This window comes from Sapajus apella, unplaced genomic scaffold (genome assembly GCF_009761245.1).
Source record: "Sapajus apella isolate SASKATOON/1434 unplaced genomic scaffold, GSC_monkey_1.0 scaffold1, whole genome shotgun sequence".
NCBI lineage: Eukaryota > Metazoa > Chordata > Mammalia > Primates > Cebidae > Sapajus > Sapajus apella.
Window position 1 is genome coordinate 51799163 of NW_022436941.1, and position 15578 is coordinate 51814740.

The 15578-nt window shown below is 35.0% G+C and overlaps 1 long non-coding RNA gene across 1 annotated transcript in view; it reads right to left on the reverse strand.

Annotated features, from left to right (window-relative positions):
* The window catches only part of LOC116550408, a 44002-nt gene that overhangs the window by 15964 nt on the left and 12460 nt on the right, over positions 1 to 15578 (reverse strand). The window contains exon 2 of the long non-coding RNA XR_004268392.1: positions 10321 to 10468. This is a non-coding gene — a long non-coding RNA (uncharacterized LOC116550408). The remainder of the gene's footprint in view (positions 1 to 10320; positions 10469 to 15578) is intronic.

Consider the following 15578-nt stretch of genomic DNA (forward strand, 5'->3'; position numbering starts at 1 on the left):
TCAATCTTGTCATAATGTGGGGATAAAAAAATAAAATTTTATTGTTTTTCCAATTCAAACTTAATACATATTGTTCAAACAGTGATGGGAAAAAAGGCCATTTTGAAAAAATGATTCAAGCTGTCAAATAAAGTGAAAACGCCCACTTGGTAAGTGGCCTACATACTGCAGCCCTGATTTTATGATTTTCTGACCTCTCTGGGCTTTGGATTTCCCATCTGTCCAGTGAGGGAGTAGGCTGCCAACTCCCCAAGCTATAGTCATTCCCACAGCAGCCTTGTGCTTTTTACCATGTCACTGACTACAGCCATTATGTAATACTTGCACTGCTATATTCACTGCACTAATTTTCACTTAATGTTTGTCTTTAACTCTATTTTTATTTTTAACTTTAAGCGTGTTTTAAAAGGAAGCTTTATGTATCTGCCATTTTAGAAAGTGTCATCCATATAGTTGGTAACCCAAAAAATTCTATTTTAATGACAACCATACAGTATTATTAAATTCTGGCTCAACATAGTTATCTGCTGAAGACGCTGAGCCTGAGGCTTGTCTTCCATTTCTCAAAAAGGAAGATAAAAGTGTTAGAGACTTCTTTGTTAGCACCAGACTGAGACTTTCTTCTTGATATAATTAGAAGTCTCAAAAAACGTGAAAGAGGCTAATTTTCTCATTGTGTTATTCACTATCCATATGCTTCCTAAAATTATCTTGTACACATTAGTGATCCATATTCCTCATCCCAGAAAAAAACTGAGCTGGATGTTGTTCTTAACAGTTTATTATATTGCAGATCAGTAATTTCAGTTTACGGACACACAAAAGACACAGAAGTACAATTCTCTTCTGGTGCTTCAAAAAGCTGAAACACAAACATCTTGTGAAAAGAGTTGACTCCTCTCTACTCCATGACTCTGGGTAACTTGTTCGGACACGAAAAGGTAATAAGGAAGTGTGAATAAGGGCAAGAATGAGAATCCGACTGGTCAACTTGATTTGGTTGTTGTAAAAGACCTTTATCTAACAAGCAGATTGAAAAATATCATTAAATCAGTCAAAACTGTTTTTGTCAGAGCTGAAAGGCAAATGCTGGGATCAATTTTACAAGTAGTTGTATTTTAATAGAGAATTGATGCAGTTTGGGTAATAACTTGTTGTAACTACAAGTAGCCATTCATAGAGTAAAAGTGAATCTTTCAAAAGCTGAAATAAATAACTATTTCTGCCGTACTTATTCATAGTTTTGTTTGTATGTTTGTGGTTTTTTGCCGTAAGCTTATATAGTTAGACACAAAGTAAAACTTCGTTCAAAAACTTTACTTTCCCCTTTGTTTCCCCTTTGCTGCTAGAGTTACCCAAATGACCAAAGTTTAGAATCTTTTCATTATTCAGCATGAAGTAAAAAGAATAACTAAAGCAGACTCATATTGAAAGTAACAATAGAAAATTAGTGGGATAATTCACTGCTTTTTGTTTTGTTTTTACTTCTACTGCCAACATAAAACAGCATAATGGCAATTGAGATATCAATATTTTTAATACTCTGTTTTACTTGGCAGGAGCCACAAGGAAACCTATCCATTTCCCTGGGTCTTAAAGACAATTTCTAAGATTAAAGCTGGTGTTAGCCACTTCTGACACTCACTTCTGAGTAGGAGATGGGTGGCTCACCTTTGTCAGAAGCAGTTTCAAAAAATCACCATGGCATCTGCCATGATGAGAGAATTTTCAGTTTGTGTAAGCTTCAGTTGCTTCTTTATGCCTTCACCTGCTTAATACCTATTTTACCCTGTCTAGAGAAAAAAATAAATGAAGACAGTCTGGGTCCACAGACTGCAAGGCAAGTTCCCCACAGGATCTGCAAAATCAGACCCTGGATTGGATCTTAAAATTCTGTTACTTGGTGTTGTGGAGAACAGTGATCTGGGAATCAGGAGCCCCGGGCTCCAGGCCCGGCTCTACCGCTAACTGTGTGACATTGAGTAACTCTCCTGTATTTCCTGGTCTTCAGTGTCCCCATCTCTAAGGGAAAAGGAGAGAAGGGATCTAGACAGTCATTTCTTGCTCTAACATTCCATGATTCTGTCTGCTTCCTGTAGCGTTACAGTAGTTGTCTAGTGTTAAAACATAATGTCCAATAATCTCAGACTTCGGAGTAGCAACCCATTGTGGTTTAAAGTTTTAAAAAGACCAAGCAGCAAGAACTCTAATCAAGTCATGAATTTTATTAAGGAATTAATGATAGTCTCAACAACTAGATAGATACTGTGATTTTGATTGGCTGGTTAACTCATTGACTCTACTATGTATTGACTTTCAGGAAGTTAGAGAATAATATAGACCTAACCATTAAGCAGTTGATCTTCAAATACACTTGTATTACTATTTTGTTAATTGCATTTTAATTGTAGTATGGCTAAAATTTCATAGATAAATATCTTCCTTTATGTGAAGTCCTCAGGGAACAGTAGCATTTATACATTTATCATTAAAATAAATGTGGCTATTTACGCAAACATTATGTATAAAAATGCTTTTGAGTGACTATGGCAATATATGCCTTTATATTTAGTTAATTTTGTTTTGTTTGGTTTTTTAAAGAGACAGGATCTCTCTCTGTCTCCCAGGCTAGAGTGCAATGGAATGATCATAGTTCACTGCAGCCTCAAATTCCTAGGCTCAAGGAATCCTCCTGTCTCAGCCCCCCAAGTTTCTGGGACCACAGGCATATACCACCACACCTGGCTAATCCTTAAAAGGTTTTGTAGAGACAATGTCTCACTATGTTGCCTAGGCAGGTCTCAAACTCTTGGTTTGAAGTGACGTTTCCACCTTAGCCTCTGGAGTAGCTGGGATTATAGGCACAAGCCACTGCACCCAGCTTAATACAAGCCTTCATGTAAAATCAATGGCTAACATCAAGTTCCACAGGAAGAGCATGTTTCCACAGACATGTGGATCATTCTCAGGCTGGAGGACTAGCTGAGCAAATGCATTCAAACTTTATTTACCTAAAGTCTTTACTTTTCCATAGCAACTCCATCAACAGTGTAAAACTGAAAACCAAAGACTATGTTTTCCAAATATTTTTTCGAAAACAAAAGACTGTATTTATTTATTTTAAATTTCAACCAAAATGTGATAACTTATAATCACACAATATTATTGTAATATTATTTTCTTTTTTTTCCCAAGAGCGGTATTCTGACTTTAAGAAATGTAGTAGATAATAGTAAGTTCCTAACAGAGTCAGTCAACATCTGTTGAAATTCAGCTATTCTAAATAGATAGCTGGTAAACTTTAGTGAAATTTTGTGCCTCAGCTTGTTATTAAAGTTACTCCTGAGAAATGAGCTTCAGTTTGGTGAAGTTCCCTTCCTTGGAGCATTCAGCAAACTAATATGAAGGGCCTATTATGCGTCAGACACACAGTCATCTCATGTGTGTTTCCTTTCTGATGGAAGTAGACAAAAATCATCCCATGGCTCATGTGGAACCACATCTCAGAGGCCAAAATGTCCACCCACTCCTACAAAAGAACAGAAAAGAGAGTCTGAGGCTAGAAACCATGAAAATGTGTTATATACCAGAGATCCCAAGATCTCCTTTAGCTCCTCTCTGATTTACTTTCCTGAATTCCATACTTCATACCTGATTTTCTTCATCAAGAGGAGGCAGCATAGCAAAGAATAAGAATACTGCCTCCGTGCCCAGACAAATTTGTTTCTGAATCCTCACTTCCCCGCTTACTAGATGTGGAACTTAGGGATGTTCTTAAAACCTCTTTAAGCCTAAGTTTCTTCTTCTCTAAGTTGGAAATATGCTGCAGGGATAAAATGAGATAATGTGAGTAAAGCTCTTAGTACTGCGCCTGGCAAATGATAAGCACTCAGGAAAGTGTAGCTTCAATTTAATCTTGTCATTAGCTGAGCATAGAGATGACAAATGAACTAAGATTTATTAAGTTCCTAGTGCTCCTTGGGCAAAAGGAGATTCTGGAAATTACCCTTGCCCCATTCTCTCTCCCCACTCTCCCACCTCTCACAAGTTTCTTCTTTATGGATTTGAGAGCTAATTCCATAGCTTGTGCACCATGCTTCTTCTTAATATCCTCTTTCTAATTCCTCATGATTTACTTTGGAAACAACACTGTATATCATGAAAACCATCAATAGAGGAAAAAAGAAAAATGGTAAAAGTTTATATCATAACCTAAGAGATATTTATTAGTAGCTGTTTCTATGTGGTAAAATTAATGATTTTTATTCTTTTGACTTGTGCTTTTTTGTATTTTCCAAATTTCTACATTAGTGAGTATTACTTTTCAAAGAACAAAAAAGTTTTTTTAAAAGTATGTGTGTGTATGAGAGTGTATAGCTGGAGGAAGTGACGTATTGAAATCAATAAAGATGTGGTTGTAGGAAACTATGTGAAAGTAACTGAAACAGGCATGACAACTGAAAGAAAATTATTTTAGTAAAAAGCCCAGGATTTAGAGCTAGAAGACAATGGGTTAAATTTCTGATCACTGATTTGGTAGCTGTGGGACCTTGGTCATTTAACCTTGCTAAGCCTCATTTTTCCTATCTATAAAACGGGAGTAGTAATATCATTCTCCAGTAATTCCTCAAAATTCAAAGGTGAGGTGCATGTAAAAAATGTATGACGCATTGCACAGAGTTAATGCTCAGATGGGTTAGTTGACTTATAATCTGAAGAGTACCTAAATACTTTTTAAAAAGGATTAATCAGAAAACTTAGACAAAAGCTCCTGTACTAATTAACATTATCTCATGCACTTCGATGTCTCATCCACATCTGATGTGTAACATGGAAAAAAATGAATGTAGTATTTTTTTCTCATTTTCCCCATTTAAACCATCTCCCTTTCTTATATTTATTATACTGTTGATGAAAAGTTCCACTGTAGTGTATTTTCCCACATTAATAATATTGATTTATTCCAACTCTTGATTTTGCAATATTCAATCTGTTCCTTATTCCAGTTGAGGTTTTCCCTGAAATATTGTCTTAGTTCCATCTTTTTTTCTATACAGTATTTCCATTGACAGTTCTGGCATATGCTTCTCTTTTCCCATTCCAAATGGATTTTTAATTTTTTTTTTTTTTTTTTTGAGACAGAGTCTTGTTTTGTCACCCAGGCTGGAGTGCAGTGGTGCAATCTCGGCTCACTGCAACCTCTGTCTGCCAGGTTCAAGCCATTCTCCCGCCTCAGCCTCCCATGTAGCTGGGATTACAGGTGAGCACCACAATGCCTGGCTAACTTTTGTATATTTAGTAGAGATGGGGTTTCGCCATGTTGGCCAGGCTGGTGTCAAACTCCTGATGTCAGGTGATCTGCTCACCTCAGCCTCCCAAAGTGCTAGGGTTGCAGGTGTCAGCCACCACTCCCAGCTTCAAATGGATTTTTGTGATTCCAGTCTCTCTTCTCCTAAACATATTCAAGTGGCCTACAAATCTTCAAACTTCATTCTCATCACATCGCTCTTTTTCATTAAAATCTTCAATTTTGGCTGAGTGTAGTGGCTCATGCCTGTAATCCCAGCACTTTGGGAGGCCACAGTAGGAAGATCACTTGAGAATGGGAGCTTGAGACCAGACTGGGCAACACAATGAGATCCTGTCTCTACAAAAAAATTGAAAAATTAGCTGGGTGTAGAGGCAAGCCTGTAGTCCTAGCTACTCAGAAGGCTAAGGCAGGAGGATTGCTTGAGCCTCGGAATTGGAGACTGCTGTGAGCTGTGATTGCACCACCCACTCCAGCTGCCCTCCAGCCTGGGTGACAGAGTGAGACCCTGTCTCTTAAAATAAATAAATAATACATAAAATAAAAATAAAGTTTTCAATCTAAATTCTTCATGTTACATTCAAGACTCTCCATGAAATTATAACCAACTGCCCCTCCATCTAACACTTTATTTCTCTAACATCAGCTCTGAGTATTCTAACGGCCCTAACTTGGCCCTGTCCTGTACCCAAATTTACTTCATCATTGTTCTTTACACAGAACATGCCTTTGAACATTACTGTCTTTCAGAGTTTGTGAGCCTCAGCACTATCAACATTTTGGCCGGTATTATTCTTCGTTGTGAGGGACCGTCCTGCGCATTGTAGGATGTTCAGCAGCATCCCTGACCTCTATTTTGTGACAACCAAAAATGTCCCCAGATATTGCCAAGTCTCCCAGGGCAGGGGTAAAAATTATCCCCAATTTAGAACCGTTGCTCTTCTTTTATGTTTTTGCCCATATCCCATAACAATTGCACTCGCAGGTTACATTATAGTTGTACATAATAGTAATAGGGAATTTTTAGAACATGTATCCCAGATTTAGCATTTGAATCTAAATTTGCTATAAGGACTCTCCGTGTAATTTCCAGGGAGTTGTACAAGCAAATGTTGAGTACACTGCATTTATTTCTCAAAAATCATCAGGATAGGATGGTGCTTCATGTTTTCCTTCTTTAAAGGAGCTACATATTATTAAATGAAAAGGTCTCTCTCACCATTAGTCCTCAGGAAAGTAACAATTTTTCTAAAAAGTCCTCTTTTACTTTGCTATGTGAATTACATTAATATGTATTTTTTACATCTTATATTCTTGTTTGTCTATATTAGAACTTATGTTCTAATTGCAGTGTAGGCAGAAAATGCAGTTCATATCTGAAGCTGTCTATAATTTTCACAAATGTATCCACTAATGTGTTCATTAAATGTTAAATAATCAAGTATTAAGTGCTTTTTATAATGCATAAATTCTTAGTAGATTATTAAATACATGTTTAAGAGAGTTTTATTGATTATTAGAGAAATTGGGGTTTTTGCATGTACTAAGGATGCATTATTATTTTTCCCATTTACAATATAAATTATTTGCTTCTGCTATGCAAAAAATTGCCTTCTCACATGTTTCCAGGAGTGGATTAGATTTTGATAATTAGGAATGACTATAGTTACATTAGTTGAGCACTTATGTAAAGCTTTGTGCTAAACATTTCATATATGTTATTTCTTTAAAATAAACACCAGCAGACATACCTAGCCAGGAAAAATGGAGAATAGATGTGAAAAAGAGGCAGAAGATCTCATTTTAAGTTTTTTAGAAAATATGTAAATAATTTTGGTTCTTAATTCTGAGATGAGATAAAAATCTGCTTGTTACTGTAAGGTAGGACATTTGGTTCCCTTACTTTCCAATTTATTTCTCCATCCACTGAATTCTAGCTTTGACCCTCACCATATCACTAAAACTCCATTTGCCATATTCATCAATAGCATCTTGTGGTTAATCCAATCGGTTTTATTCCTTATTGTATGTGATTTCTTGACTTCCTTTAACACGTTTGACCATCAGGTCCTTTTAAAAATACTCTGTTCTCAAATGTTTATCACAAGCCTAAATTTCTTGCCTCATCTGCAGACCCAATATTCAAGTAAACACCAGGCATCACAACTTAGATGTCTTACAGACACACCTATGATTCGATTATGTGACTGAATTCATCACATCTTCCTCACCGCAAATCGGCTTTCCTCCTGTGTTCGCCATTTCAATAAATGGCTTCATATCACCTCAATGTTTTGAGCCAGAAATAAAGAATGATCCATGATTTTTCCCTATCCTTTGCTCCTTTACCCAATCAGTCATCAAATCTGTTGATTTTCTGTCTTTCACAGCTCTTAAATGCTTCATTTCTCCATCCTCACTGCTACCACCTTAGTTTTGAACCTCATAATCTTTGACTACTTCATGCAGCTATTTCCTAATTGGCCTCCCAGGTGGTCAACTAAGTATAAAAATAAAGTGCTTATTTTCCTGAACTGACCAATCATGTATGCTAAAATAGATAAGACACCTGACACAGCTGTCAGACAATGCACAACATGGAACTAGGTACAGCAAGACTGCAGGAAGAAGGCAGTGAGAGTACTATTAAAGAGCCAGGGGACCTTAGTTCAGGTGAGTGATAAAAGGCAGCTAAATTTGACTACCAGGAGTCATAAGGAAAATGCAAAATTCTAAGGCAAGAGAAAAACCAAGGATTAGCAACTACTGAAACCAACCAGAATTACAGACAGACACCAGGTCATTTTTCATAAACCAGATGTACACTTGCAGGTTCTTATACAATGGCATCTTGAAAGATGTCATGCAGCATCTTCCTTGAGATACATGGTCTTAAGAAGTGGAGTAAAATATTTCAACTGTATCCACAGTTAGAGACGATTGCACTGAGTCACAATTGGTCAATAGAATAGAAAAACTGAGTAAACTATTCTGGAAAAAGACAAAATATATGTCCAATTATTTGTCATTTTTAGCTCCTCTACCTCAACTTCATTCTAGGAGATCTTAAGGCAAAGAACTTTGCCTTTGTCTCGTATATAACTATCTGTTTCTGCTTTGATATCTGCTTAGGCTACATTGGTCTCCCTCTTAGTATAATTTTGCTTCTTTTGAAACAAGATTTTGTACAATTTGTTCTTGCTGCTTGTGATTGTATTAGACAAAATGTTGACATGATATGTTGTTCCTTAGATAGTAAACCGTCTGTAAAAATAATTAGTTACAGATAAATAATGCGTATAGCAAAGGATGTCATTTTAGCTAAAGTAAATACATGGAAGTTGGTAGATTCTAAACAATAAGTTTCTTTAGGCATAAATTAAAATCATGTTTTGAAATATATATACCTACTATGTACCCACAAAAATAAAAGATAAAATAATAATAAAATAAAATAATGTTTTGTTTTCCAATCATAACTTCTTGCAAACAATTCTTAGGCTCTGAAAACTACCTTCTCTTAATTTTTTTGTGAAAATTTTAATGAAAGTAGATAAAACTGTTCTTTGTCTCACCAAATGTTACAAACTTGTATAGATAAAAATGTGGGGTCACCACATTATGTAGCTAGTTGATAAATACAAGAAACGTACACAATAGAATATGAAGATTGTACTTTTTTTTTCAATTTCAAGAAATTTAATCTGATCCAGACAAAATAAACATAAAGATTGGCAAGGTCTGTTTAGCTCTTCATTTTGAAGTGCTAAATACTTTTATATGTTGGTTCTGATTATTGTCCATAACTCATATTGTCTGTTTCATTGTTCTCAGGGGTAACTGAATTCTTTTGAAAGATGAAGAATTATGAACAGATTATATAAAATGTTGTACAGTTAAGAGTAATTAATAATGATTTTAATAGCCATTAATTAGTAAATTCATTCTATTTATAATTATTTATAATAGTGAAATAGAAAGTGACTTTATGTTAATGGATCAATCAGAGAAAAAGGAAAGTTGTTTTTTTTTTTTTTTTTTTCTGCTACCCAGTGGCATGATGATAGCTCACTGCAGCCTTGAACTCCTGGGCTCAAGGGATCTTCCTGCCTCTGTCCCCCAAGTAGCTGGGATTACAGGTGCATGCCACTACACCCAGCTAATTTTTAAATTTTTTTTGTAGAGACAGGGTCTCTGTCTGTTGCCCAGGCTGGTCTCCGGCTCCTATCCTTAAGCAGTCTTTCCATCTCAGCCCCCCAAAGTGCTGGAATTAAAGGCAAGAGCAACTGTACCTAGCCAGAAAGCCTTTATGTTTTTGGGAGAGTAGGTATGTGGAAATTTAAGAGAGGATAAAACCTGTTAAATATATCATCTAAATGGCTTGACCATAGATATTTTTTTCACGTTTCTTCTGAGAAGACAAGATTTTTAAAATTATAATATTTTCTACATCCAAATGGTTCGGCACTGACAATTATCCCAACGTCACCTCCATATTAACATGGTAAAATACCACAAGGAGAAACTCACTGATACTACCTAATGATCTGATTCTCTATGAGGTAAAAAAATAAAATAAAATAAAAGTGTATTTACAGAAACAAGGTGATGTCAGGATTTATTAATAAAATATGAAGCGCCTGAATCAACTAAAATGTACCTGGTTGATACTGACATACCACATTAGTTCCTAGTCTTCTGTTGTTTTCTGTAAAATCATCTTATATTTTTACCATACATTATAGTTTGCAGAAAGATTTCACATAAATTATCACATTGGATTCTAAAGATAATCCAATGAGATGGGTAGGGCAAATTTTTGTCAATGTATACTAATAAGAAACATAGACTTCTAGAATGTGGCCATAACATATCATAAATATAATGCTGATTCATATCTCCCCTCAGATTAGGAGCAGGGGAGGGATGAGAAATTAACTGAGCTGAGCATCTCAGCAACAGAAAGTCACAGCTGAACAGCAAGAGATGATTCCACCGAGAAAAGAAATCACCTTGGACAGAGATCTTCATCTCAACACCAAAAGGCCCTTTTGAGTTTTTCCAGCAAAAAAGTCCCCAGTTCTAGGAAGCCAAGAACAGGGCAAACTCTTTGTGTATCAGCTTCCAAATTGCTTGATTTTGGATCCCTTCTCACATAGTCTGAAGGGAAAGAAAGGGTACTTATTTCATTAGATTATACAGAACATCGGAAATCAGGTGGGATGGGAGTGGTGTAATCTTTTAAAAGTCTTTTGAATTCCTTCATCACTGAACTAGTCCAGTTAAAACTAAAATTCTGAGCAAACAGATTAAACAAAAGAAAAGAATATCACAGATACTGTACAAGAAGGAATAGTTCATGTATCTGAAGAGCTCTTTAATCCTAACCATAGTCAAGAAATAGTTGAAGGGACTTGCCTAAATCAATTTCACTTCAGAATTAAGTCAATGTCTGGGTCACTGACCAACATAAAAAGCAGAAAAAAAAATTATTAGTTAAATAATGAAGTGACAGGAGTGAAGGAAGTTGAGAGGAAAGAAGATACTAAAATGAAAAACAGAAAACATGAGCAAAGGACAAAGGAAAAGTAAAATAAGTTGAATCTTTCTCATTTTTTCCACTTTGCTAAAACATCCAGAACAAAGACTGTAACCATACTTATTGAATAAAGGTTGAACATGAAGGAGTTAGTTACACATCAACATAAGACCAGTTAGAAGTTTATTTCCAAGGTCAATGATACATTTTTCTTATTGCAAATCTTACATTCAGAAATCTTACTATGAGGTATGAGAATTGACCCTGGCAAAAAGACAAATATTTTAAAAATCAAAAATATACCTAATTCTCTAAATAAAAATGTTTTTATCAACACATTTTAAATATAATATCTCTAAAATCAGAATAATAAATTTAAGTCATAATATGGTAAGATGGAAAAATGTGCTTTTCAGGTAATGTAAAACACATGCATTTCTGCATTCACAAATATATTCCACTTGCTAAATAGATTTTGGTTTCAATTTTATTGGCATATGTTTAATAAACCCAAAGTTCTAAGCATGTTCTTTTAGTAAAATGTCAATTTGCACATATATTCGATTTGCTTCCAGTCTTTTTTCCCATATGTTTATTGACTTTTAGCTTAGTCTCTGAGGTTCTTACAAGTTATTTTCTCCTCCCTTAAGATGGGGACTGATTTAACTCAAGTTATGCACCTAAAAACTTAGTTGCAAGTAAAAAATAGAACAATAAAAATAGCAACCTGGAGTTATCTCAGTTATGTGCTCTGCACCAAATAAGACAGTTTGTTAAGTAAATCAATTAATAGTGTTTATTTCAGAAAAGTCTCAATATGATGTTTTTGCACTTCATTATGGATTTTAATAAATTTTTTGCTGAAACAAATTGAAATTTATCAGCCTATGTAGTGATATCCACCAGAGGCAAATATATTAAGGGAACTTCTCTTTGGCTAACAACATCTCCAGTGAACACCGCTATTCCATTTTTGTCACACGTAGTGGTAAAGAAAGGGAAGAGAAAAATCTTTAGAGATGTTGTGACAAAACACACAATTATGAAGTCAAAATGCTTGGTGGAGAGATCCTATTTTCTCTAGAAAAAAAAGTATCTTTCAATTTACCTCTGCCTCAAACAATTGGTCTTATTCTGACGTTACTTTAATCACCTGTCCTAAATCACATAGTTTGTAGTACTGTTAGAGAAAGAATCTGAAACTTGTGATGCTTACCTTATTCAAGACTCTATCTTTTTTAACAGGGAAACATGGAAAATGGTTTTGAGTTAAAACAGGTTTCATAAACATCGACTAGGGGTTCAAGAAGGCTGTCTGAATCCCCAAATTCTTTACATTCAACCAGGCATGGTCCCGGTTGCCTAGATAACTCTGAAACCTATGGTTTGAAATTTTTGGTAATTGGCTAGCATCTATTCTGATTCATTGCTAAATCTATTTTAATTGGTCTATTTATATTTAACAGCTTTACTTATTTGTTTTAGAAACAAAGTCTCTCTCTGTCACCCAGGCTGGAGTGCAGTGACACAAACGTGGCTCATTGTGACCTTTGACTCCTGGGATCAAGTGATCTTCCCATCTTAGCATCCTAAGTAGCTAGGACTACAGGCATGCAGGCATGTGTCACCATGCTTGGCTATTTTTTTTTTTTTTTTTTTTTTTTTGTCGAGATGGGTTCTTGCTATGTTGCCAAGGCTGGTCCCAAACCCTTGCACTTAAGCAATTCTCTCACCTTGGCTTCCCAAAGTTCTGAGATTATGGATGTGAGCCACCATGCTGGGCCTTAACAGCTTCATTGACCTAAAATTGATGTGTAATAAACTGGTCATATTTAACTGTATAATTTAAATGTATCTCTATGTATTCATTTGTGAAGCCATTACCACAATCAAGATAATGAATATATCCATCACCACTCCCAAAATTTCCTCATGCCTCTTTGTAATTCCTGCCTCCTGTCCTTCCCCAAAGATAACTGCTGATGTGTTTTGTCCCTATACATTAGTTTGAATCTCCTAGAGTGTTAAATAAATGATTTGTACTCATTTTTGTCTAGAATCTTTCCCTCAGGATAATTATGTTGATTCTTCCATGTTGTAAAATGTATGAGAGGTTTATTCCTTTGTATTGCTGGGTAATATTCCATTGTTGGACTATACCATGATTTGTTTATCTGTTCACTTGATGGTGGACTGTTGTCTAAATTTTTAGGGTTATTAGAACTGTGCAGTGTTGAGCTTTAGATGAGTGTACAACTATTACTGCATTTTGCCTATTTTTCTAAGCCTAGTTAGCCTAGTTCATCATAATGTAATTCTTCAAAGGACTATTTCTATTTCACAAAATGTCAACATCTTAGGGTTTGCAAGCTGTTGCACTTTTTTTTCCCCTTGAATTTAGGCTGGGTCTATATATTAAAACAATTGGTCAGCTTAGTCAGTCAATAGTGTTTGAGAGATCTGAATAGCCAAATTTAAAAAAAGGATTGCAAGTTTATCTGAGATCCTTGAGAATGAAGATAGTTTTCCACTGAATTTCATCGATTCTTTCCTTACTTAATCTTTTGTTTCTACTTGTTTGAGGAAACTATGTAAAACTTAGATGTCACTTTTTTATACAAAAATTAATTACAGTCATATTTATAACTAAGCTAAAAGTAAAAGATACATTTAGTTAGGGGGAAGACTCATTTTTATTTTCTAATTTCAAGAGGTATTTTTAAAACTAAGAATTTTTTTTTCTTTGGAATTGGAAAAATCTATTGATGTTATTCTTTTATCTGAAGGGTGTAAGACCAAGATGGGACAGATTTCTAATTTTACTGATTGGCACTATAGGAAAATGCTCATATTTCACAGGTATACCATTATTAATGCCCTATCCCATAGTTCTTTTTCATGCAGAACTCCTACTGGGGGTACCATATGAGAAAGAAACGTAGGATGAGACCCTATTATTGTAACTCACAAGACTAATTATGACTTTGAGTTTTTCTGGATAAGCTAATTCTTTTTGAACTCTGGGATCAGCAAGCACAAAAGTAGTCCCATAAAGACTTCACTGCATTTAACATTATGTATGTTTACAAATAAATTCAGAGACATTAAACAGTACTTCAGCTCTCCATTTCCTTTGTAGTTTGTTTTTAAAATTATAAAAAATTTAAAGAAGACAATGCCACAGGTGTAGTTTTACTTTAAAAATAATGATAAGGCACACATCAGTCATTTATTTTTTGGCCTTGACTCATCTGTTTTAAATAGACTTTATTTTTATCAGCATCACTAAGGAGTAAGACTAAGGAGGGACATGGGAAAGCAAGGATTAAAGAGAACTTGAAAGAAAAAAGAACGATAGACAAATAGGAGTTGGAAGGAAAAAACAGAAAGAGAACAACTTGTAGATAAAAGAAGACTGGCAGGAGGGGCTTTACTTAATTTTCATTTTTATTTGTGGAGAGCTTTGTGAGTGACATAAAATGATTAGATATTCTTGAATGATTTAAAAATCTGTGTTTGATTTTCTGGCTTGACAAATCTCACAGTCACTGATTCCAGAGTTTTCTGTGATGCCACTATCAACAAATCCCTCCAACAGCCTTTTTTATTCAGTTTCCCATTATACATCTATATGAGAGGGAGTCTCTTTGTGTACTGAATAATTTCTACGTTGTGAGGTTTCTTGTCTTCAGATACCTCCAGTTTTATGCTTTAGTCAGAAAACTCACATAGCATTCAAAAAGGAAAACGCAAAGCAATATAGACTTTTGTGCCATTTACAAAGAATTAGAGCTGTGTGCCCCTACCAATATAGCAATATATTATATAGGTCCATACTCCTTTTCACATGCCCCTAATGCAGATACATTTTATGAGGTAGAACAGCAAACACTGAGTCACTCTAATAGAGATGCACAAAACAAGTAATTATAGTTAGTTGCAGAAAAATAATTATGTAGTTGCGTGATGAAAACCAGTTTTTAACTGGGAGGGGAAATTCCCCCAAAAAAGCATTTGGGAAAGCTAAATGTTGTGCTCTGGGAAACTTCCAAATGCAGTTGTATCACTAAAGAGAGGTACCATACTTTTTTTCTTAATAGCACATTGTACCATGGCACATTGAATGTAATACAGTATGCTCATGTACAAGGCACATATAATTACTGCTATTTTCTGTTGACTTTTCTGTCTAAGTGACCATTTTCTCTATTACCAATTCATCTAATATTTTAGAAAGAATACCCTTTATTGTCACTTAATGCTTACCAGGTAGTCCTTGATTATGATTAAATAGACACCAAGGATCACTAACAGTTCTTATTTGGTGTCAGCTATTACTATCATAAATGTTACTGCATATTGCAAGTGTTCAAGATATATAAAATAGCATTTAATATAGGGGAAAAAGCAAACAGGGCTTTATTTATAATGCAGCATATTTTTCTATACATTAGAGAGGACATCAATGAAATGTGTACATTTCCACAGAAGGTATTTATCTCAAATATCTACAGTGTTCATTCTGCTCTTACATACACCTAACCCTCATTGAAGCCAAGAGGATTTTGCTTCCTTACTGTTAAGCATGGCTGTTCTGGGCCTTTTAACTAAATCCACTACCATGAATGAAGTTAGAGCAGAAACAGCAAGTACAGCTACATTTAGGCTTATATCAGCATTTCCGTTTAACACATTTTAAAACTACATTTAAGGAATGTGGAGGTTATGACA